The sequence below is a fragment of the Bactrocera oleae genome, unplaced genomic scaffold (genome assembly GCF_042242935.1).
Source record: "Bactrocera oleae isolate idBacOlea1 unplaced genomic scaffold, idBacOlea1 ctg00000009.1, whole genome shotgun sequence".
In the NCBI taxonomy this organism is placed as follows: domain Eukaryota; kingdom Metazoa; phylum Arthropoda; class Insecta; order Diptera; family Tephritidae; genus Bactrocera; species Bactrocera oleae.
This window is the reverse complement of record NW_027212752.1, coordinates 1,516,042-1,542,820: the sequence shown is the minus strand read 5'-3', so window position 1 is coordinate 1,542,820 and position 26,779 is coordinate 1,516,042. Positions and strand designations below refer to the sequence as shown.

At 23.7% G+C, this 26,779-nt stretch overlaps 2 non-coding genes and 1 pseudogene across 2 annotated transcripts; all 3 read right to left on the bottom strand.

Annotated features, from left to right (window-relative positions):
* Positions 1-1,855: 1,855 nt before the first annotated feature.
* LOC118682318 (large subunit ribosomal RNA) lies at positions 1,856-4,623 on the bottom strand (annotated as a pseudogene).
* Positions 4,624-5,125: 502 nt separating this feature from the next.
* On the bottom strand, positions 5,126-5,304 carry LOC138858507 (5.8S ribosomal RNA). The gene has a single exon (XR_011397606.1). It is a non-coding gene; the product is annotated as a 5.8S ribosomal RNA (ribosomal RNA).
* A 620-nt stretch (positions 5,305-5,924) lies between these two features.
* LOC138858379 (small subunit ribosomal RNA) lies at positions 5,925-7,914 on the bottom strand. Its single transcript, XR_011397513.1, has one exon. It is a non-coding gene; the product is annotated as a small subunit ribosomal RNA (ribosomal RNA).
* Positions 7,915-26,779: the final 18,865 nt, after the last annotated feature.

The following is a 26,779-nucleotide window of genomic DNA, read 5'->3' as shown; positions in this document are numbered from 1 at the left end:
TGGACAAGCAGCTGACATCATAAGATGCCCAGCTGGTCTACCCTTAAATGCACAGTTGCGACAATGTGGTGCATTGACGCAACTAGCAGCTCTGTGGCCTTCCTGACCACACCTACGGCAGACATCGGACTTGGCCTTACATTGCGCCACTCGATGGTCAAAGCCCATGCACCGAAAACAGCCGGCAACAGGGCTGTCTGGTCGCACTCGGAAGGAAAACCACTTAATGTAGCACCTTCCCGCTTCTAAAAGGGCGGACATTACTTCCTCCGAACCCTCCAGAACGACGTTAGTTTTACCATCTGGCGCCACCTTCCAGGGGCGACTGACCAACCTAACGTCGGATTTCTTTGCCTCCGGACTTAAATTCGTACTGAACAGTTCTTCCATGAATTCCTCATGGGAGATCTCGGTGTGTACTCCTTGCACCACAACCCTTGGCCCCAACTTCCGGTTGACACTGACGTCCAACCCTACCTCCCCGAATTTTGCGTTAGTCGCCACTTTCTCCCTCTCTAATACGGAGGGAGTGCGGATGACCGCCCCACCACCCTTTATCGGCCTAACATCATGGATCCTTACGCCGAGTGAAGGACCCACCTCCTTGACCACCTTTTTGATTACTTCCTTAGAGGAAGTTGCAGGCCCCTTACTCCTGACCACAACTGACCAGGTCTCCACCGGCTTCGGCGACATCGGCGCTATTGCCTTCAGCACGGGTGCTGGAGGGGCAGGCGCCGAAGTCGCGGGAGCCACCATTGGTTTGGTCGGACGCGATCCCCCACACCCTCCCGTAAGGGCATCCACCTGCCCGCGAAGATGAGCGTTCTCCGCAATTATGGTCATCAGGAGTGCCTCGTACTTTGAGGCAAGCTCCATAAGACCCTTCATCTCGGAAACCTCTATATTTTTCCCCCCGAAAACCAACGCGCTAACCTCCGCTGTTACAGCTTTCATAGCTGCAACATGGGTGATAGCGCCACCCCCAACAACACCACCAACAACACCCGCCTTATTTGAAATACGCTCCCCTTTTATACCTTTCTTCTTTTCTCGTTTTTCTCCTTCACTCTTTTTGCCTCCGCCTGCCTCCTTCGCTGCTCCGGCTACGGGTTTCGACGCTCCCGTCTCGCTGGCGCTCTCGCGCCACCTCCCCAACGGTGGAGTGGCCAGGCGAGCCTTTCTGCGCGGTGGGGGCTTCTCCACTTCCTCTTCACCCGCCGATGACGCTGCCGTAATCATTACGACTTCCGAGTCATCGCTTTCGGCGGGTGCCTTCGCTCCTCGCCTTCGTGGTGGAGACATTTTTCTCCTACCCTCGCGATCGCGTACCTACTACACAAGTACGTAACTCGCGATCCGACAAAGTTCGAAATCGGCACTCACGAACGCGTACCTGCACTACAACAATATTGTCAGTGGCCTTCAGGTTTCTTGCGGTCCACACAAAACCGGTGCCCGAACTGTTTGTGGACAATGCGGTCACTGTCTTTTGTTTTACACACACAAAACTTCACGCAGGCAATAACACTGCCTATTGTTTGTAGCACACACCAGGCAAAAACACTGCCTATTGTTTGTAGCACACACCAGGCAAAAAACACTGCCTATTGTTTTTAAGCAAACTTAACGTGCCTAAATTGTCACTGGCCTTCGCACCAGGCAATAACACTGTCTATTGTTAGTTTTGTCACTGTACACTTGCACTACAATTTTTAAAGCAATTACCCGCGGTAATGCTTTATCTGTCTATGGCCTTCGATTTAACTCGGGCCAGGCAATTGTATGCTTTCGTTCGATTTCTGTTAACAGAAAATTTACTATATTAAAACTGTCACTAAATTGTTTCTTCAATGCGCGAACACGACCGTTCACTTCGAGTGTCTACAACTGAGTGAGTAGATAGGGACAGAGGGAATCTCGTTAATCCATTCATGCGCGTCACTAATTAGATGACGAGGCATTTGGCTACCTTAAGAGAGTCATAGTTACTCCCGCCGTTTACCCGCGCTTACTTGAATTTCTTCACTTTGACATTCAGAGCACTGGGCAGAAATCACATTGTGTCAACACCCGTTAGGGCCATCACAATGCTTTGTTTTAATTAGACAGTCGGATTCCCCAAGTCCGTGCCAGTTCTGAATTGATTGTTAATTGATAATCGTTATAATTTAAAAAGTATCTATAGAATAATAAAACCTTTAGAAATTTTAGCAAGAAAGTTCCACAATTGGCTACGTAACTACTATCCGGGGAACAAGAATCGAAATTCTCTATTTACCCAGAACGAGTACATAAACCATGGTATTGCTTCCCAATCAAGCCCGACTATCTCAATCTTCAGAGCCAATCCTTATCCCGAAGTTACGGATCTAATTTGCCGACTTCCCTTACCTACATTATTCTATCGACTAGAGACTCTTCACCTTGGAGACCAGCTGCGGATATTGGTACGGCCTGTTGAGAAGTTTGCGTAACCCCACCATAAATTTTCAAGGTCCGAGGAGAAAATATCGACACAACAGTAAATGTCATGCTCTTCTAGTCCATCTACCATATCTCTCTTCGAAAGACTTCCATGGTAGTACGACTATAAAACAGAAAAGAAAACTCTTCCGATACCTCTCGACGGCTTCTTTATGGTCGTTCCTGTTGCCAGGATGAGCACAAGGCCCATTTTTAATAACAAACGGATACTCAACAGGTTACGGAATTGGAACCGTATTCCCTTTCGTTCAAAATTATTCAAGTGTTTAATTACTATGGAATAAAAATTCATTCATTTCATTTCATTAAAACTTGAAAATTTTCGGCTTTCGCCTTGAACTTAGGACCGACTAACTCGTGATCAACCACTGTTCACACGAAACCCTTCTCCACTTCAGTCCTCCAAGGTCTCATTCGATTATTTGCTACTACCACCAAGATCTGTACCAATAGCGGCTCCATGCAGGCTTACGCCAAACACTTCTCAGCACACCATTGTACCCTCCTACTCACTAAAGGTTCAAAATTTATAATCCAACCGAAATTGTATTATAAATCATGTACTTTAGCGGTAATGTATAGGTATACAACTTAAGCGCCATCCATTTTAAGGGCTAGTTGCTTCGGCAGGTGAGTTGTTACACACTCCTTAGCGGATTACGACTTCCATGTCCACCGTCCTGCTGTTTTAAGCAACCAACGCCTTTCATGGTATCTGCATGAGTTGTTATTTTAGGCACCGTAACATTACGTTTGGTTCATCCCACAGCGCCAGTTCTGCTTACCAAAAGTGGCCCACTGGGCACATTATATCATAACCTCAACCTTCATATCAAGAAAGGTGAGGTTCTTACCCATTTAAAGTTTGAGAATAGGTTAAGGTCGTTTCGATCCTAAGGCCTCTAATAATTCGCTTTACCAGATAAGATTATTTTACATAATTTTTAAATGCACCAGCTATCCTGAGGGAAACTTCGGAGGGAACCAGCTACTATATGGTTCGATTGGTCTTTCGCCCCTATACTCAATTCTGACAATCGATTTGCACGTCAGAACTGTTTCGGTCTTCCATCAGGGTTTCCCCTGACTTCAACCTGATCAAGTATAGTTCACCATCTTTCGGGTCACAGCATATATGCTCAAGGTACGCTCCAGTTAGAGGTATAAATAATAATAAATTATCATTATACATAACTATATGGAACGGCCAGGGATTGAATTAATAATGTAATACATTAAAAATTAATCCCATTATTAATACAGTTAAGTTAATTTCGCCATTAGGTTTAATATAACCCAATGACTTGCACATATGTTAGACTCCTTGGTCCGTGTTTCAAGACGGGTCCCGAAGGTATCCTGAATCTTTCGCATTGTTAATCATATAAATGCATACAATTAATATTAAAATCAATGATAATAATATTATTGTAAAATTCAAAAGAATATTAGCATTATATATAATAAAATCTATCAACACTTTATCAAATCATCAGTAATTATTCTATGTTAATAAGCTAAAAGCAAATTAATTTGAATAAACTTAAAAACCAATGATCTTTTGATAAATATTTTATTATGTTAATAGATTACAATGTCCTTATATGAAAAAAATGCACACTATTACTATAATATTTAAAATTAAATACTACAGTTATAATGACGAATTTTTCATAATGGATATTCAGGTTCATCGGGCTTAACCTCTAAGCAGTTTCACGTACTATTTAACTCTCTATTCAGAGTTCTTTTCAACTTTCCCTCACGGTACTTGTTTACTATCGGTCTCATGGTTATATTTAGTTTTAGATGGAGTTTACCACCCACTTAGTGCTGCACTATCAAGCAACACGACTCTTTGGAAATATCTTTCTAGTAATCATTAACGTTATACGGGCCTGGCACCCTCTATGGGTAAATGGCCTCATTTAAGAAGGACTTAAATCGTTAATTTCTCATACTAGATATTAAGATATTCTATACACTGCATCTCACATTTGCCATATGGACAAAGTGACTTAGTGCGGAACTATTTTCTTTTCGCTCGCCGCTACTAAGAAAATCCTTGTTAGTTTCTTTTCCTCCCCTCATTAATATGCTTAAATTCAGGGGGTAGTCCCATATGAGTTGAGGTTGTATAAAATATATTTTAGATTGATTTGTTTATTTTTATTTAATTTTTTTGCTATTTGCTATTTTAAAGAAATATATTTTTATATCTTGATTACTCAAATATTATTCAATCTTTTCATCCCTTTTTAAAATTCATAATATAATAATTAATAAAATTAACAACATTATTCCTCCACATATCATATATTTTTTTTATTATAAATTTTTCTCAATACAATAGAGTGAATTAATTCTAGAATAAAAATTTATTTTATGCTAGACATTCCTCTTATGTATTATTTAATATAATTTAAATAATGTTGAAAATTTTTTCTTTTATGGGAATACTAAGATTCTCATTTATCATAAATTTTCGTTCAAATATGAGGTATTCAAAAATATATTTTCTATATTTCTTTTTATGCTATTAATATTATGGATTGAAAAATACAATCCAATAATATGCCATATGCTTAAATTCTATTAATTGACTAAAAGAATAAGCAACTAATTTAGCATAGTCTTACAACCCTCAACCATATGTAGTCCAAGCAGCACTTTAAAATTAATTAAAGTACATAACAGCATGGACCGCAATATGCGTTCAAAATGTCGATGTTCATGTGTCCTGCAGTTCACACGATGACGCACAGTTTGCTGCGTTCTTCATCGACCCATGAGCCGAGTGATCCACCGCTTAGAGTGATAATTTTTTTGTATTTTTTTAATTCAAAGTCAAAGAATTTTAATTTATTGAAAGTATTAATAATTAATCAATAATAAATTTTTAATACAAAAGTTTAAAACATCTTTCAAGAAATTGTAATTTTAAACCCAAACATTTGCAGCTGCGCATGTCTTAGGTCAACAAAAACAGTAATACCTTTTATATATTATTTTCTTCTCTATTTGTGCGTTTTCTTTTTTTTAATTTTTCAACATGTTTTTAATCACAAATAGAAAATACCATAAAAAAAAGGTATTACACACGTTAATGTGAACAAGTTAACTTATCATTTATAATATTTTATATAAATATCACAATTAAATATTATTTTCTATATAAATAATAAGTACAGCTATATGTTTAAAGGTTATTTTATTGCGTTCAAATACAATGTATGCGAAGTTCACAATATAATATATATTGTCATAATGCATTACAAGGAGTTAAAAAAAAAAAAAAAAAAAACAGAAAAACATTCAAAACATTGTATAATTCAAAACATTTTGAATGAAAAGAACAAAAAGAAAACTTTTTTTTATTTTTTTTTTATTTTGTTTTTATATAATTATTTTTTTTTTCTTTTCGGATAGGAACACAATAGTGATCCTTCCGCAGGTTCACCTACGGAAACCTTGTTACGACTTTTACTTCCTCTAAATAATCAAGTTCGGTCAACTTTTGCGAAACAACCGTGAAACACAAGGCGTCACAGTGATCACGTCCGGAGACCTCACTAAATAATTCAATCGGTAGTAGCGACGGGCGGTGTGTACAAAGGGCAGGGACGTAATCAATGCGAGTTAATGACTCACACTTACTGGGAATTCCAAGTTCATGTGAACAGTTTCAGTTCACAATCCCAAGCATGAAAGTGGTTCAGCGGTTTACCCGGACCTCTCGGTCTAGGAAATACACGTTGATACTTTCATTGTAGCGCGCGTGCAGCCCAGGACATCTAAGGGCATCACAGACCTGTTATTGCTCAATCTCGTTACTGCTAGACGCAATTTGTCCATTTAAGAAGCTAGTGTCCTTATAATGGGACAAACCAACAGGTACGACTCCACTTATATAAACACATTCAAACACTTGTACATTCAAGATGAACGCATGAATGAAGGCTATATAAGCTTCAACACCATAATCCTGAAAGCATCTATTTAATATATTTGAGTCTCGTTCGTTATCGGAATTAACCAGACAAATCACTCCACGAACTAAGAACGGCCATGCACCACCACCCATAGATTCGAGAAAGAGCTATCAATCTGTCTTACACGCTTATGTTCGGACCTGGTAAGTTTTCCCGTGTTGAGTCAAATTAAGCCGCATGCTCCACTCCTGGTGGTGCCCTTCCGTCAATTCCTTTAAGTTTTAGCTTTGCAACCATACTTCCCCCGGAGCCCAAAAGCTTTGGTTTCCCGGGAAGCGACTGAGAGAGCCATAGTAGTAGCTACACCCAATTGCTAGCTGGCATCGTTTATGGTTAGAACTAGGGCGGTATCTGATCGCCTTCGAACCTCTAACTTTCGTTCTTGATTAATGAAAACATCTTTGGCAAATGCTTTCGCTTAAGTTAGTCTTACGACGGTCCAAGAATTTCACCTCTCGCGTCGTAATACTAATGCCCCCAAACTGCTTCTATTAATCATTACCTCTTGATCTAAAAACCAATGAAAGTAGAACAGAGGTCTTATTTCATTATTCCATGCACAAAATATTCAGGCATTTGGAGCCTGCTTTAAGCACTCTAATTTGTTCAAAGTAATTGTACCGGCCCACAACAACACTCGATGAAGAGCACTGAAGCAGGTTTAAATAGGAGGAATATATAAAAAATACATTGTATTAATTATATATAAGAACTCCACCGGTAATACGCTTACATACATAAGGTAATGTACATACCACAATTATAGTTGTACTACCCGTATGAAGCACAAATTCAACTACGAACGTTTTAACCGCAACAACTTTAATATACGCTATTGGAGCTGGAATTACCGCGGCTGCTGGCACCAGACTTGCCCTCCAATAGGTCCTTGTTAAAGGATTTAAAGTGTACTCATTCCAATTACAGGGCCTCGGATATGAGTCCTGTATTGTTATTTTTCGTCACTACCTCCCCGAACTGGGGGTGGGTAATTTACGCGCCTGCTGCCTTCCTTAGATGTGGTAGCCGTTTCTCAGGCTCCCTCTCCGGAATCGAACCCTGATTCCCCGTTACCCGTTGCAACCATGGTAGTCCTAGATACTACCATCAAAAGTTGATAGGGCAGACATTTGAAAGATCTGTCGTCGGTACGAGACCATACGATCTGCAAGTTATCTAGAGTTCAACCAATATAACGATCGAATAATCGCTTGGTTTTAGCTTAATAAAAGCACACGTTCCAAAAGGTCCGTGTTTATTTTGCATGTATTAGCTCTAGAATTACCACAGTTATCCAAGTAACTGTTAACGATCTATGGAACCATAACTGATATAATGAGCCTTTTGCGGTTTCACTTTTAATTTGTTTGTACTTAGACATGCATGGCTTAATCTTTGAGACAAGCATATAACTACTGGCAGGATCAACCAGAATAATATATATTTCTTTTTTATATAATATTTTTTATATTATATAAAAGTTTAAAATGATATTTTCTTATTTGAAAATTATACACAAATACACAAAACATAAAACATAAAAACATTTACAATATACACAACAATTTTTCTATGTTTCTTTCTTTACTATATTTTTTTTCATTATATTTCATTTCTATGTGTGATTTTGTAATGGATTTTTTTAATTTTTGTATTGGTATCGTGAAAAGAATTTTCGTTCTCTATACATATTATTATTTAATTATTATGTAAGAACGATATTTCTTCTTATATTGGCAAAATTTTCAAATAATATCATTCTATACATTTTACTTTATTTCAATGCATATAGTAATATATATACCTTTTTTTAAGAGTATATACATTTTTTTCTTGATTTGAAATTAATAATTTCAAATTCTATTATATTTATTTCAATAATAAATATATGATATAAAGTATTTTCGGGTGCAACACATTAATATTTTATTTTATTTAAAAACCATCCTTTTACACAATAAACCATCCTTTTAAATAAGTAAATATTAGAATAGCTCACAAATAAAACTAAAATATTGTTTAATATTTATTTCTACAATATGTTAGTATAGAATAATAGATTTTTATTTTTTTGTATAAAACAAAATCTATTTCTATTTTAACTAACTGTATAAAAACCAGGAATAAAAAACGCTCATTATATACAATATGTTAGTACAGAATATAGAGTTTTGTATAAAACAAAATCTATTTCTATTTAAACTAACTGTATAAAAACCAGGAATAAAAAACGCTCATTATATACAATATGTTAGTACAGAATATAGAGTTTTGTATAAAACAAAATCTATTTCTATTTAAACTAACTGTATAAAAACCAGGAATAAAAAACGCTCATTATATACAATATGTTAGTACAGAATATAGAGTTTTGTATAAAACAAAATCTATTTCTATTTAAACTAACTGTATAAAAACCAGGAATAAAAAACGCTCATTATATACAATATGTTAGTACAGAATATAGAGTTTTGTATAAAACAAAATCTATTTCTATTTAAACTAACTGTATAAAAACCAGGAATAAAAAACGCTCATTATATACAATATGTTAGTACAGAATATAGAGTTTTGTATAAAACAAAATCTATTTCTATTTAAACTAACTGTATAAAAACCAGGAATAAAAAACGCTCATTATATACAATATGTTAGTACAGAATATAGAGTTTTGTATAAAACAAAATCTATTTCTATTTAAACTAACTGTATAAAAACCAGGAATAAAAAAACGCTCATTATATACAATATGTTAGTACAGAATATAGAGTTTTGTATAAAACAAAATCTATTTCTATTTAAACTAACTGTATAAAAACCAGGAATAAAAAGGCACACAAAATCAACTTTCATTTTCATATTTACTTAAAAATACATATAAAGTAAAAAATATTTCCATATAAATACTAAGTAAATAAAGTCATACAAGTATGAAAATTTTCATACAAGTACTAAATACATAAATCATATAAGTATAGTAATATTCATACTTATAAGTATTTAAAAACAACTTCTTACTAATAAACTAACATAAGGAATTCAAATATATAAAAGTACTAGCTTTTACCCGCGGCTTCGCTCGCATCGAATCCATCAAATAAATAACTGATATCATTATAGTAGATATGGATCCATATAAAGAATATATTTTATATATATTCCAATTCTTAGTTATGAAATTACGACGACGCGTGGTTCTTACTTCTGCATCATTAATTCTTCTTGCCTGCAATTGTTCTTGCGTTTCCGTTGCTCTTCTAGCTTCCTGCTGCTAAGCTTGTCTTTTCGAACGTACTCGTGCCTGATGAGAAGTTTCAGCTGCTCTCAAAACACGTTGTCGATCTGCTTGCTGTTGCCTTCTCAGCTCTGCTTGAACTTCACATTCTTTATTTCGTGTAACTTTAGCCTTACGCACCGGCGTAGAATTTCTTGACAGCGCCGATTTCCGCTTTCGAGGCATTTTTATATTTAATAAGAGTAACTAATAATATTTGTGTTATTTCTCTGATTTACGTTTTTTATACATTTATGTTTTCTTTCATTTTTAATTTTTTCGACAAACAATCATTTCTGCCAAACTTTTGTTTTTCAATTTCAAAATTTTCAAATTTATTTTCCAAACATATATAATCTTCCAAAATAATTTTTTTAATAATCCGTAAAAAATTTATAAATTTTGTAATAAAAAGTATCCTATGTTCATTCTGACACCTCTAAGAGTATATGTACAAAATTTCATGATGATCTGTTAAGTAGTTTTTGCGTGAAAGCTTAACAAACAAACGGACTTTCGCATTTATAATATTAGTATAGATAATACATTTCCTAGCAGTAAAAAATTTTCATATAAGTACTAAATGTATAAAGTCTATGAAGTAATAAATTTTCATATAAGTACTATTTCAGTATATGTCAATTTGAGCAGATTTGTGCAAATTTGTTATAAATGTTCTCTGCCATGTTGACGTTACCAACCCGAAAATATATGGAAAAATTCTTTTAACCTATTTAAAATTTAAAAACTCATATATACGTGGGTAATTTATATAATTTTCAAATATCGTCATGGTCATAATACAACTAATAACATCAAAAGTATTTTTACAATCGATTTTTTTTTTAAATTTTTAACTTGTATGATGTAATACTTATATGAAAATTTATTACTTCATAGACTTTATACATTTAATACTTATATGAAAATTTATTACTTCATAGACTTTATACATTTAATACTTATATGAAAATTCATTACTTCATAGACTTTATATTTTTTATACTTATATAAAAATTTATTACTTCATAGACTTTATATTTTACTTCATAGACTTTATACATTTAATACTTATATGAAAATTTATTACTTCATAGACTTTATACAATTAATACTTATATGAAAATTTATTACTTCATAGACTTTATACAATTAATACTTATATGAAAATTTATTACTTCATAGACTTTATACATTTAATACTTATATGAAAATTCATTACTTCATAGACTTTATATTTTTTATACTTATATAAAAATTTATTACTTCATAGACTTTATATTTTACTTCATAGACTTTATACATTTAATATTTATATGAAAATTTATTACTTCATAGACTTTATACAATTAATACTTATATGAAAATTTATTACTTCATAGACTTTATACAATTAATACTTATATGAAAATTTATTACTTCATAGACTTTATACAATTAATACTTATATGAAAATTTATTACTTCATAGACTTTATACAATTAATACTTATATGAAAATTTATTACTTCATAGACTTTATACAATTAATACTTATATGAAAATTTATTACTTCATAGACTTTATACATTTAGTACTTATATGAAAATTTATTACTTCATAGACTTTATACAATTAATACTTATATGAAAATTTATTACTTCATAGACTTTATACAATTAATACTTATATGAAAATTTATTACTTCATAGACTTTATACAATTAATACTTATATGAAAATTTATTACTTCATAGACTTTATATATTTACTACTTATATGAAAATTTATTACTTCATAGACTTTATACAATTAATACTTATATGAAAATTTATTACTTCATAGACTTTATACAATTAATACTTATATGAAAATTTATTACTTCATAGACTTTATATATTTACTACTTATATGAAAATTTATTACTTCATAGACTTTATACATTTAGTACTTATATGAAAATTTATTACTTCATAGACTTTATACAATTAATACTTATATGAAAATTTATTACTTCATAGACTTTATACAATTAATAGTTATATGAAAATTTATTACTTCATAGACTTTATACAATTAATACTTATATGAAAATTTATTACTTCATAGACTTTATACAATTAATACTTATATGAAAATTTATTACTTCATAGACTTTATACAATTAATACTTATATGAAAATTTATTACTTCATAGACTTTATATATTTACTACTTATATGAAAATTTATTACTTCATAGACTTTATACAATTAATACTTATATGAAAATTTATTACTTCATAGACTTTATACAATTAATACTTATATTAAAATTTATTACTTCATAGACTTTATACATTTAATACTTATATGAAAATTTATTACTTCATAGACTTTATATATTTAATACTTATATGAAAATTTATTACTTCATAGACTTTATACAATTAATAGTTATATGAAAATTTATCACTTCATAGACTTTATACAATTAATACTTATATGAAAATTTATTACTTCATAGACTTTATACAATTAATACTTATATGAAAATTCATTACTTCATAGACTTTATATTTTTTATACTTATATAAAAATTTATTACTTCATAGACTTTATATTTTACTTCATAGACTTTATACAATTAATACTTATATGAAAATTTATTACTTCATAGACTTTATACAATTAATACTTATATGAAAATTTATTACTTCATAGACTTTATATATTTACTACTTATATGAAAATTTATTACTTCATAGACTTTATACATTTAGTACTTATATGAAAATTTATTACTTCATAGACTTTATACAATTAATACTTATATGAAAATTTATTACTTCATAGACTTTATACAATTAATAGTTATATGAAAATTTATTACTTCATAGACTTTATACAATTAATACTTATATGAAAATTTATTACTTCATAGACTTTATACAATTAATACTTATATGAAAATGTATTACTTCATAGACTTTATACAATTAATTCTTATATGAAAATTTATTATTTCATAGACTTTATACAATTAATACTTATATGAAAATTTATTACTTCATAGACTTTATACAATTAATACTTATATGAAAATTTATTACTTCATAGACTTTATACAATTAATACTTATATGAAAATTTATTACTTCATAGACTTTATATATTTACTACTTATATGAAAATTTATTACTTCATAGACTTTATACAATTAATACTTATATGAAAATTTATTACTTCATAGACTTTATACAATTAATACTTATATTAAAATTTATTACTTCATAGACTTTATACATTTAATACTTATATGAAAATTTATTACTTCATAGACTTTATATATTTAATACTTATATGAAAATTTATTACTTCATAGACTTTATATTTTACTTCATAGACTTTATACAATTAATACTTATATGAAAATTTATTACTTCATAGACTTTATACAATTAATACTTATATGAAAATTTATTACTTCATAGACTTTATATATACTACTTATATGAAAATTTATTACTTCATAGACTTTATACATTTAGTACTTATATGAAAATTTATTACTTCATAGACTTTATACATTTAATACTTATATGAATATTTATTACTTCATAGACTTTATACATTTAATACTTATATGAAAATTTATTACTTCATAGACTTTATACATTTAATACTTATATGAAAATTTATTACTTCATAGACTTTATACAATTAATACTTATATGAAAATTTATTATTTCATAGACTTTATACAATTAATACTTATATGAAAATTTATTACTTCATAGACTTTAAACAATTAATACTTATATGAAAATTTATTACTTCATAGACTTTAAACAATTAATACTTATATGAAAATTTATTACTTCATAGACTTTATATTTTACTTCATAGACTTTATACAATTAATACTTATATGAAAATTTATTACTTCATAGACTTTATACAATTAATACTTATATGAAAATTCATTACTTCATAGACTTTATATTTTTTATACTTATATAAAAATTTATTACTTCATAGACTTTATATTTTACTTCATAGACTTTATACAATTAATACTTATATGAAAATTTATTACTTCATAGACTTTATACAATTAATACTTATATGAAAATTTATTACTTCATAGACTTTATATATTTACTACTTATATGAAAATTTATTACTTCATAGACTTTATACATTTAGTACTTATATGAAAATTTATTACTTCATAGACTTTATACAATTAATACTTATATGAAAATTTATTACTTCATAGACTTTATACAATTAATACTTATATGAAAATTCATTACTTCATAGACTTTATATTTTTTATACTTATATAAAAATTTATTACTTCATAGACTTTATATTTTACTTCATAGACTTTATACAATTAATACTTATATGAAAATTTATTACTTCATAGACTTTATACAATTAATACTTATATGAAAATTTATTACTTCATAGACTTTATATATTTACTACTTATATGAAAATTTATTACTTCATAGACTTTATACATTTAGTACTTATATGAAAATTTATTACTTCATAGACTTTATACAATTAATACTTATATGAAAATTTATTACTTCATAGACTTTATACAATTAATAGTTATATGAAAATTTATTACTTCATAGACTTTATACAATTAATACTTATATGAAAATTTATTACTTCATAGACTTTAAACAATTAATACTTATATGAAAATTTATTACTTCATAGACTTTATACAATGAATACTTATATGAAAATTTATTACTTCATAGACTTTATACATTTAATACTTATATGAAAATTTATTACTTCATAGACTTTATATATTTACTACTTATATGAAAATTTATTACTTCATAGACTTTATACAATTAATACTTATATGAAAATTTATTATTTCATAGACTTTATACAATTAATACTTATATGAAAATTTATTACTTCATAGACTTTATACAATTAATAGTTATATGAAAATTTATTACTTCATAGACTTTATACAATTAATACTTATATGAAAATTTATTACTTCATAGACTTTATACAATTAATACTTATATGAAAATTTATTACTTCATAGACTTTATACAATTAATACTTATATGAAAATTTATTACTTCATAGACTTTATATATTTACTACTTATATGAAAATTTATTACTTCATAGACTTTATACAATTAATACTTATATGAAAATTTATTACTTCATAGACTTTATACAATTAATACTTATATTAAAATTTATTACTTCATAGGCTTTATACATTTAATACTTATATGAAAATTTATTACTTCATAGACTTTATATATTTAATACTTATATGAAAATTTATTACTTCATAGACTTTATACAATTAATAGTTATATGAAAATTTATCACTTCATAGACTTTATACAATTAATACTTATATGAAAATTTATTACTTCATAGACTTTATACAATTAATACTTATATGAAAATTCATTACTTCATAGACTTTATATTTTTTATACTTATATAAAAATTTATTACTTCATAGACTTTATATTTTACTTCATAGACTTTATACAATTAATACTTATATGAAAATTTATTACTTCATAGACTTTATACAATTAATACTTATATGAAAATTTATTACTTCATAGACTTTATATATTTACTACTTATATGAAAATTTATTACTTCATAGACTTTATACATTTAGTACTTATATGAAAATTTATTACTTCATAGACTTTATACAATTAATACTTATATGAAAATTTATTACTTCATAGACTTTATACAATTAATAGTTATATGAAAATTTAGTACTTCATAGACTTTATACAATTAATACTTATATGAAAATTTATTACTTCATAGACTTTATACAATTAATACTTATATGAAAATTTATTACTTCATAGACTTTATACAATTAATTCTTATATGAAAATTTATTACTTCATAGACTTTATACAATTAATACTTATATGAAAATTTATTACTTCATAGACTTTATACAATTAATACTTATATGAAAATTTATTACTTCATAGACTTTATACAATTAATACTTATATGAAAATTTATTACTTCATAGACTTTATATATTTACTACTTATATGAAAATTTATTACTTCATAGACTTTATACAATTAATACTTATATGAAAATTTATTACTTCATAGACTTTATACAATTAATACTTATATTAAAATTTATTACTTCATAGACTTTATACATTTAATACTTATATGAAAATTTATTACTTCATAGACTTTATATATTTAATACTTATATGAAAATTTATTACTTCATAGACTTTATACAATTAATAGTTATATGAAAATTTATCACTTCATAGACTTTATACAATTAATACTTATATGAAAATTTATTACTTCATAGACTTTATACAATTAATGCTTATATGAAAATTCATTACTTCATAGACTTTATATTTTTTATACTTATATAAAAATTTATTACTTCATAGACTTTATATTTTACTTCATAGACTTTATACAATTAATACTTATATGAAAATTTATTACTTCATAGACTTTATACAATTAATACTTATATGAAAATTTATTACTTCATAGACTTTATATATTTACTACTTATATGAAAATTTATTACTTCATAGACTTTATACATTTAGTACTTATATGAAAATTTATTACTTCATAGACTTTATACAATTAATACTTATATGAAAATTTATTACTTCATAGACTTTATACAATTAATAGTTATATGAAAATTTATTACTTCATAGACTTTATACAATTAATACTTATATGAAAATTTATTACTTCATAGACTTTATACAATTATAACTTATATGAAAATTTATTACTTCATAGACTTTATACAATTAATACTTATATGAAAATTTATTACTTCATAGACTTTATACATTTAATACTTATATGAATATTTATTACTTCATAGACTTTATACATTTAATACTTATATGAAAATTTATTACTTCATAGACTTTATACATTTAATACTTATATGAAAATTTATTACTTCATAGACTTTATACAATTAATACTTATATGAAAATTTATTACTTCATAGACTTTATACATTTAATACTTATATGAAAATTTATTACTTCATAGACTTTATACAATTAATACTTATATGAAAATTTATTACTTCATAGACTTTATACAATTAATACTTATATGAAAATTTATTACTTCATAGACTTTATACAATTAATAGTTATATGAAAATTTATTACTTCATAGACTTTATATATTTACTACTTATATGAAAATTTATTACTTCATAGACTTTATACAATTAATACTTATATGAAAATTTATTACTTCATAGACTTTATATATTTACTACTTATATGAAAATTTATTACTTCATAGACTTTATACAATTAATAGTTATATGAAAATTTATTACTTCATAGACTTTATATATTTACTACTTATATGAAAATTTATTACTTCATAGACTTTATACAATTAATACTTATATGAAAATTTATTACTTCATAGACTTTATACAATTAATACTTATATGAAAATTTATTACTTCATAGACTTTATACAATTAATAGTTATATGAAAATTTATTACTTCATAGACTTTATACAATTAATACTTATATGAAAATTTATTACTTCATAGACTTTATACAATTAATACTTATATGAAAATTTATTACTTCATAGACTTTATACAATTAATACTTATATGAAAATTTATTACTTCATAGACTTTATACATTTAATACTTATATGAATATTTATTACTTCATAGACTTTATACATTTAATACTTATATGAAAATTTATTACTTCATAGACTTTATACATTTAATACTTATATGAAAATTTATTACTTCATAGACTTTATACAATTAATACTTATATGAAAATTTATTACTTCATAGACTTTATACATTTAATACTTATATGAAAATTTATTACTTCATAGACTTTATACAATTAATACTTATATGAAAATTTATTACTTCATAGACTTTATACAATTAATACTTATATGAAAATTTATTACTTCATAGACTTTATACAATTAATAGTTATATGAAAATTTATTACTTCATAGACTTTATACAATTAATACTTATATGAAAATTTATTACTTCATAGACTTTATACAATTAATACTTATATGAAAATTTATTACTTCATAGACTTTATACATTTAATACTTATATGAAAATTTATTACTTCATAGAATTTATACAATTAATAGTTATATGAAAATTTATTACTTCATAGACTTTATACAATTAATACTTATATGAAAATTTATTACTTCATAGACTTTATACAATTAATACTTATATGAAAATTTATTACTTCATAGACTTTATATATTTACTACTTATATGAAAATTTATTACTTCATAGACTTTATACATTTAGTACTTATATGAAAATTTATTACTTCATAGACTTTATACAATTAATACTTATATGAAAATTTATTACTTCATAGACTTTATACAATTAATAGTTATATGAAAATTTATTACTTCATAGACTTTATACAATTAATACTTATATGAAAATTTATTACTTCATAGACTTTATACAATTAATACTTATATGAAAATTTATTACTTCATAGACTTTATACAATTAATACTTATATGAAAATTTATTACTTCATAGACTTTATACATTTAATACTTATATGAATATTTATTACTTCATAGACTTTATACATTTAATACTTATATGAAAATTTATTACTTCATAGACTTTATACATTTAATACTTATATGAAAATTTATTACTTCATAGACTTTATACAATTAATACTTATATGGAAATTTATTACTTCATAGACTTTATACATTTAATACTTATATGAAAATTTATTACTTCATAGACTTTATACAATTAATACTTATATGAAAATTTATTACTTCATAGACTTTATACAATTAATACTTATATGAAAATTTATTACTTCATAGACTTTATACAATTAATAGTTATATGAAAATTTATTACTTCATAGACTTTATATATTTACTACTTATATGAAAATTTATTACTTCATAGACTTTATACAATTAATACTTATATGAAAATTTATTACTTCATAGACTTTATACAATTAATACTTATATGAAAATTTATTACTTCATAGACTTTATACAATTAATACTTATATGAAAATTTATTACTTCATAGACTTTATACAATTAATACTTATATGAAAATTTATTACTTCATAGACTTTATACAATTAATAGTTATATGAAAATTTATTACTTCATAGACTTTATACATTTAATACTTATATGAAAATTTATTACTTCATAGACTTTATACATTTAATACTTATATGAAAATTTATTACTTCATAGACTTTATACAATTAATACTTATATGAAAATTTATTACTTCATAGACTTTATATATTTACTACTTATATGAAAATTTATTACTTCATAGACTTTATACAATTAATACTTATATGAAAATTTATTACTTCATAGACTTTATACAATTAATACTTATATTAAAATTTATTACTTCATAGACTTTATACATTTAATACTTATATGAAAATTTATTACTTCATAGACTTTATATATTTAATACTTATATGAAAATTTATTACTTCATAGACTTTATACAATTAATAGTTATATGAAAATTTATCACTTCATAGACTTTATACAATTAATACTTATATGAAAATTTATTACTTCATAGACTTTATACAATTAATGCTTATATGAAAATTCATTACTTCATAGACTTTATATTTTTTATACTTATATAAAAATTTATTACTTCATAGACTTTATATTTTACTTCATAGACTTTATACAATTAATACTTATATGAAAATTTATTACTTCATAGACTTTATACAATTAATACTTATATGAAAATTTATTACTTCATAGACTTTATATATTTACTACTTATATGAAAATTTATTACTTCATAGACTTTATACATTTAGTACTTATATGAAAATTTATTACTTCATAGACTTTATACAATTAATACTTATATGAAAATTTATTACTTCATAGACTTTATACAATTAATAGTTATATGAAAATTTATTACTTCATAGACTTTATACAATTAATACTTATATGAAAATTTATTACTTCATAGACTTTATACAATTATAACTTATATGAAAATTTATTACTTCATAGACTTTATACAATTAATACTTATATGAAAATTTATTACTTCATAGACTTTATACATTTAATACTTATATGAATATTTATTACTTCATAGACTTTATACATTTAATACTTATATGAAAATTTATTACTTCATAGACTTTATACATTTAATACTTATATGAAAATTTATTACTTCATAGACTTTATACAATTAATACTTATATGAAAATTTATTACTTCATAGACTTTATACATTTAATACTTATATGAAAATTTATTACTTCATAGACTTTATACAATTAATACTTATATGAAAATTTATTACTTCATAGACTTTATACAATTAATACTTATATGAAAATTTATTACTTCATAGACTTTATACAATTAATAGTTATATGAAAATTTATTACTTCATAGACTTTATATATTTACTACTTATATGAAAATTTATTACTTCATAGACTTTATACAATTAATACTTATATGAAAATTTATTACTTCATAGACTTTATATATTTACTACTTATATGAAAATTTATTACTTCATAGACTTTATACAATTAATAGTTATATGAAAATTTATTACTTCATAGACTTTATATATTTACTACTTATATGAAAATTTATTACTTCATAGACTTTATACAATTAATACTTATATGAAAATTTATTACTTCATAGACTTTATACAATTAATACTTATATGAAAATTTATTACTTCATAGACTTTATACAATTAATAGTTATATGAAAATTTATTACTTCATAGACTTTATACAATTAATACTTATATGAAAATTTATTACTTCATAGACTTTATACAATTAATACTTATATGAAAATTTATTACTTCATAGACTTTATACAATTAATACTTATATGAAAATTTATTACTTCATAGACTTTATACATTTAATACTTATATGAATATTTATTACTTCATAGACTTTATACATTTAATACTTATATGAAAATTTATTACTTCATAGACTTTATACATTTAATACTTATATGAAAATTTATTACTTCATAGACTTTATACAATTAATACTTATATGAAAATTTATTACTTCATAGACTTTATACATTTAATACTTATATGAAAATTTATTACTTCATAGACTTTATACAATTAATACTTATATGAAAATTTATTACTTCATAGACTTTATACAATTAATACTTATATGAAAATTTATTACTTCATAGACTTTATACAATTAATAGTTATATGAAAATTTATTACTTCATAGACTTTATACAATTAATACTTATATGAAAATTTATTACTTCATAGACTTTATACAATTAATACTTATATGAAAATTTATTACTTCATAGACTTTATACATTTAATACTTATATGAAAATTTATTACTTCATAGACTTTATACAATTAATAGTTATATGAAAATTTATTACTTCATAGACTTTATACAATTAATACTTATATGAAAATTTATTACTTCATAGACTTTATACAATTAATACTTATATGAAAATTTATTACTTCATAGACTTTATATATTTACTACTTATATGAAAATTTATTACTTCATAGACTTTATACATTTAGTACTTATATGAAAATTTATTACTTCATAGACTTTATACAATTAATACTTATATGAAAATTTATTACTTCATAGACTTTATACAATTAATAGTTATATGAAAATTTATTACTTCATAGACTTTATACAATTAATACTTATATGAAAATTTATTACTTCATAGACTTTATACAATTAATACTTATATGAAAATTTATTACTTCATAGACTTTATACAATTAATACTTATATGAAAATTTATTACTTCATAGACTTTATACATTTAATACTTATATGAATATTTATTACTTCATAGACTTTATACATTTAATACTTATATGAAAATTTATTACTTCATAGACTTTATACATTTAATACTTATATGAAAATTTATTACTTCATAGACTTTATACAATTAATACTTATATGGAAATTTATTACTTCATAGACTTTATACATTTAATACTTATATGAAAATTTATTACTTCATAGACTTTATACAATTAATACTTATATGAAAATTTATTACTTCATAGACTTTATACAATTAATACTTATATGAAAATTTATTACTTCATAGACTTTATACAATTAATAGTTATATGAAAATTTATTACTTCATAGACTTTATATATTTACTACTTATATGAAAATTTATTACTTCATAGACTTTATACAATTAATACTTATATGAAAATTTATTACTTCATAGACTTTATACAATTAATACTTATATGAAAATTTATTACTTCATAGACTTTATACAATTAATACTTATATGAAAATTTATTACTTCATAGACTTTATACAATTAATACTTATATGAAAATTTATTACTTCATAGACTTTATACAATTAATAGTTATATGAAAATTTATTACTTCATAGACTTTATACATTTAATACTTATATGAAAATTTATTACTTCATAGACTTTATACATTTAATACTTATATGAAAATTTATTACTTCATAGACTTTATATATTTACTACTTATATGAAAATTTATTACTTCATAGACTTTATACAATTAATACTTATATGAAAATTTATTATTTCATAGACTTTATACAATTAATACTTATATGAAAATTTATTACTTCATAGACTTTATACAATTAATACTTATATGAAAATTTATTACTTCATAGACTTTATACATTTAATACTTATATGAAAATTTATTACTTCATAGACTTTATACAATTAATACTTATATGAAAATTTATTACTTCATAGACTTTATACAATTAATACTTATATGAAAATTTATTACTTCATAGACTTTATACAATTAATACTTATATGAAAATTTATTACTTCATAGACTTTATACATTTAATACTTATATGAAAATTTATTACTTCATAGACTTTATACATTTAATACTTATATGAAAATTTATTATTTCATAGACTTTATACAATTAATACTTATATGAAAATTTATTACTTCATAGACTTTATACAATTAATACTTATATGAAAATTTATTACTTCATAGACTTTATACATTTAATACTTATATGAAAATTTATTATTTCATAGACTTTATACAATTAATACTTATATGAAAATTTATTACTTCATAGACTTTATACAATTAATAGTTATATGAAAATTTATTACTTCATAGACCTTATATTTTTTATACTTATATAAAAATTTATTACTTCATAGACTTTATATTTTACTTCATAGACTTTATACAATTAATACTTATATGAAAATTTATTACTTCATAGACTTTATACAATTAATACTTATATAAAAATTTATTACTTCATAGACTTTATATATTTACTACTTATATGAAAATTTATTACTTCATAGACTTTATACATTTAGTACTTATATGAAAATTTATTACTTCATAGACTTTATACAATTAATACTTATATGAAAATTTATTACTTCATAGACTTTATATAATTAATAGTTATATGAAAATTTATTACTTCATAGACTTTATACAATTAATACTTATATGAAAATTTATTACTTCATAGACTTTATACAATTAATACTTATATGAAAATTTATTACTTCATAGACTTTATACAATTAATTCTTATATGAAAATTTATTACTTCATAGACTTTATACAATTAATACTTATATGAAAATTTATTACTTCATAGACTTTATACAATTAATACTTATATGAAAATTTATTACTTCATAGACTTTATACAATTAATACTTATATGAAAATTTATTACTTCATAGACTTTATATATTTACTACTTATATGAAAATTTATTACTTCATAGACTTTATACAATTAATACTTATATGAAAATTTATTACTTCATAGACTTTATACAATTAATACTTATATTAAAATTTATTACTTCATAGACTTTATACATTTAATACTTATATGAAAATTTATTACTTCATAGACTTTATATATTTAATACTTATATGAAAATTTATTACTTCATAGACTTTATACAATTAATAGTTATATGAAAATTTATCACTTCATAGACTTTATACAATTAATACTTATATGAAAATTTATTACTTCATAGACTTTATACAATTAATACTTATATGAAAATTTATTACTTCATAGACTTTATACAATTAATACTTATATGAAAATTTATTACTTCATAGACTTTATACAATTAATACTTATATGAAAATTTATTACTTCATAGACTTTATACAATTAATACTTATATGAAAATTTATTACTTCATAGACTTTATACATTTAATACTTATATGAAAATTCATTACTTCATAGACTTTATATTTTTTATACTTATATAAAAATTTATTACTTCATAGACTTTATATTTTACTTCATAGACTTTATACATTTAATACTTATATGAAAATTTATTACTTCATAGACTTTATATATTTACTACTTATATGAAAATTTATTACTTCATAGACTTTATACATTTAGTACTTATATGAAAATTTATTACTTCATAGACTTTATACAATTAATACTTATATGAAAATTTATTACTTCATAGACTTTATACAATTAATACTTATATGAAAATTTATTACTTCATAGACTTTATACAATTAATACTTATATGAAAATTTATTACTTCATAGACTTTATATATTTACTACTTATATGAAAATTTATTACTTCATAGACTTTATACATTTAGTGCTTATATGAAAATTTATTACTTCATAGACTTTATACAATTAATACTTATATGAAAATTTATTACTTCATAGACTTTATACAATTAATACTTATATGAAAATTTATTACTTCATAGACTTTATACAATTAATACTTATATGAAAATTTATTACTTCATAGACTTTATACAATTAATACTTATATGAAAATTTATTACTTCATAGACTTTATACATTTAATACTTATATGAAAATTTATTACTTCATAGACTTTATATATTTACTACTTATATGAAAATTTATTACTTCATAGACTTTATACATTTAGTACTTATATGAAAAGTTATTACTTCATAGACTTTATACAATTAATACTTATATGAAAATTTATTACTTCATAGACTTTATACAATTAATAGTTATATGAAAATTTATTACTTCATAGACTTTATACAATTAATAGTTATATGAAAATTTATTACTTCATAGACTTTATACAATTAATACTTATATGAAAATTTATTACTTCATAGACTTTATACAATTAATACTTATATGAAAATTTATTACTTCATAGACTTTATACAATTAATACTTATATGAAAATTTATTACTTCATAGACTTTATACATTTAATACTTATATGAAAATTTATTACTTCATAGACTTTATATATTTACTACTTATATGAAAATTTATTACTTCATAGACTTTATACAATTAATACTTATATGAAAATTTATTATTTCATAGACTTTATACAATTAATACTTATATGAAAATTTATTACTTCATAGACTTTATACAATTAATACTTATATGAATATTTATTACTTCATAGACTTTATACATTTAATACTTATATGAAAATTTATTACTTCATAGACTTTATTCATTTAATACTTATATGAAAATTTATTACTTCATAGACTTTATACAATTAATACTTATATGAAATTTAATTTATTATTTCATAGACTTTATACAATTAATACTTATATGAAAATTTATTACTTCATAGACTTTATACAATTAATAGTTATATGAAAATTTATTACTTCATAGACTTTATACAATTAATACTTATATGAAAATTTATTACTTCATAGACTTTATACATTTAATACTTATATGAAAATTTATTACTTCATAGACTTTATACAATTAATACTTATATGAAAATTCATTACTTCATAGACTTTATACAATTAATGCTTATATGAAAATTCATTACTTCATAGACTTTATATTTTTTATACTTATATAAAAATTTATTACTTCATAGACTTTATATTTTACTTCATAGACTTTATACAATTAATACTTATATGAAAATTTATTACTTCATAGACTTTATATATTTACTACTTATATGAAAATTTATTACTTCATAGACTTTATACAATTAATACTTATATGAAAATTTATTACTTCATAGACTTTATACAATTAATGCTTATATGAAAATTCATTACTTCATAGACTTTATATTTTTTATACTTATATAAAAATTTATTACTTCATAGACTTTATATTTTACTTCATAGACTTTATACAATTAATACTTATATGAAAATTTATTACTTCATAGACTTTATACAATTAATACTTATATGAAAATTTATTACTTCATAGACTTTATATATTTACTACTTATATGAAAATTTATTACTTCATAGACTTTATACATTTAGTACTTATATGAAAATTTATTACTTCATAGACTTTATACAATTAATACTTATATGAAAATTTATTACTTCATAGACTTTATACAATTAATAGTTATATGAAAATTTATTACTTCATAGACTTTATACAATTAATACTTATATGAAAATTTATTACTTCATAGACTTTATACAATTAATACTTATATGAAAATTTATTACTTCATAGACTTTATACAATTAATACTTATATGAAAATTTATTACTTCATAGACTTTATACATTTAATACTTATATGAATATTTATTACTTCATAGACTTTATACATTTAATACTTATATGAAAATTTATTACTTCATAGACTTTATACATTTAATACTTATATGAAAATTTATTACTTCATAGACTTTATACAATTAATACTTATATGAAAATTTATTACTTCATAGACTTTATACATTTAATACTTATATGAAAATTTATTACTTCATAGACTTTATACAATTAATACTTATATGAAAATTTATTACTTCATAGACTTTATACAATTAATACTTATATGAAAATTTAT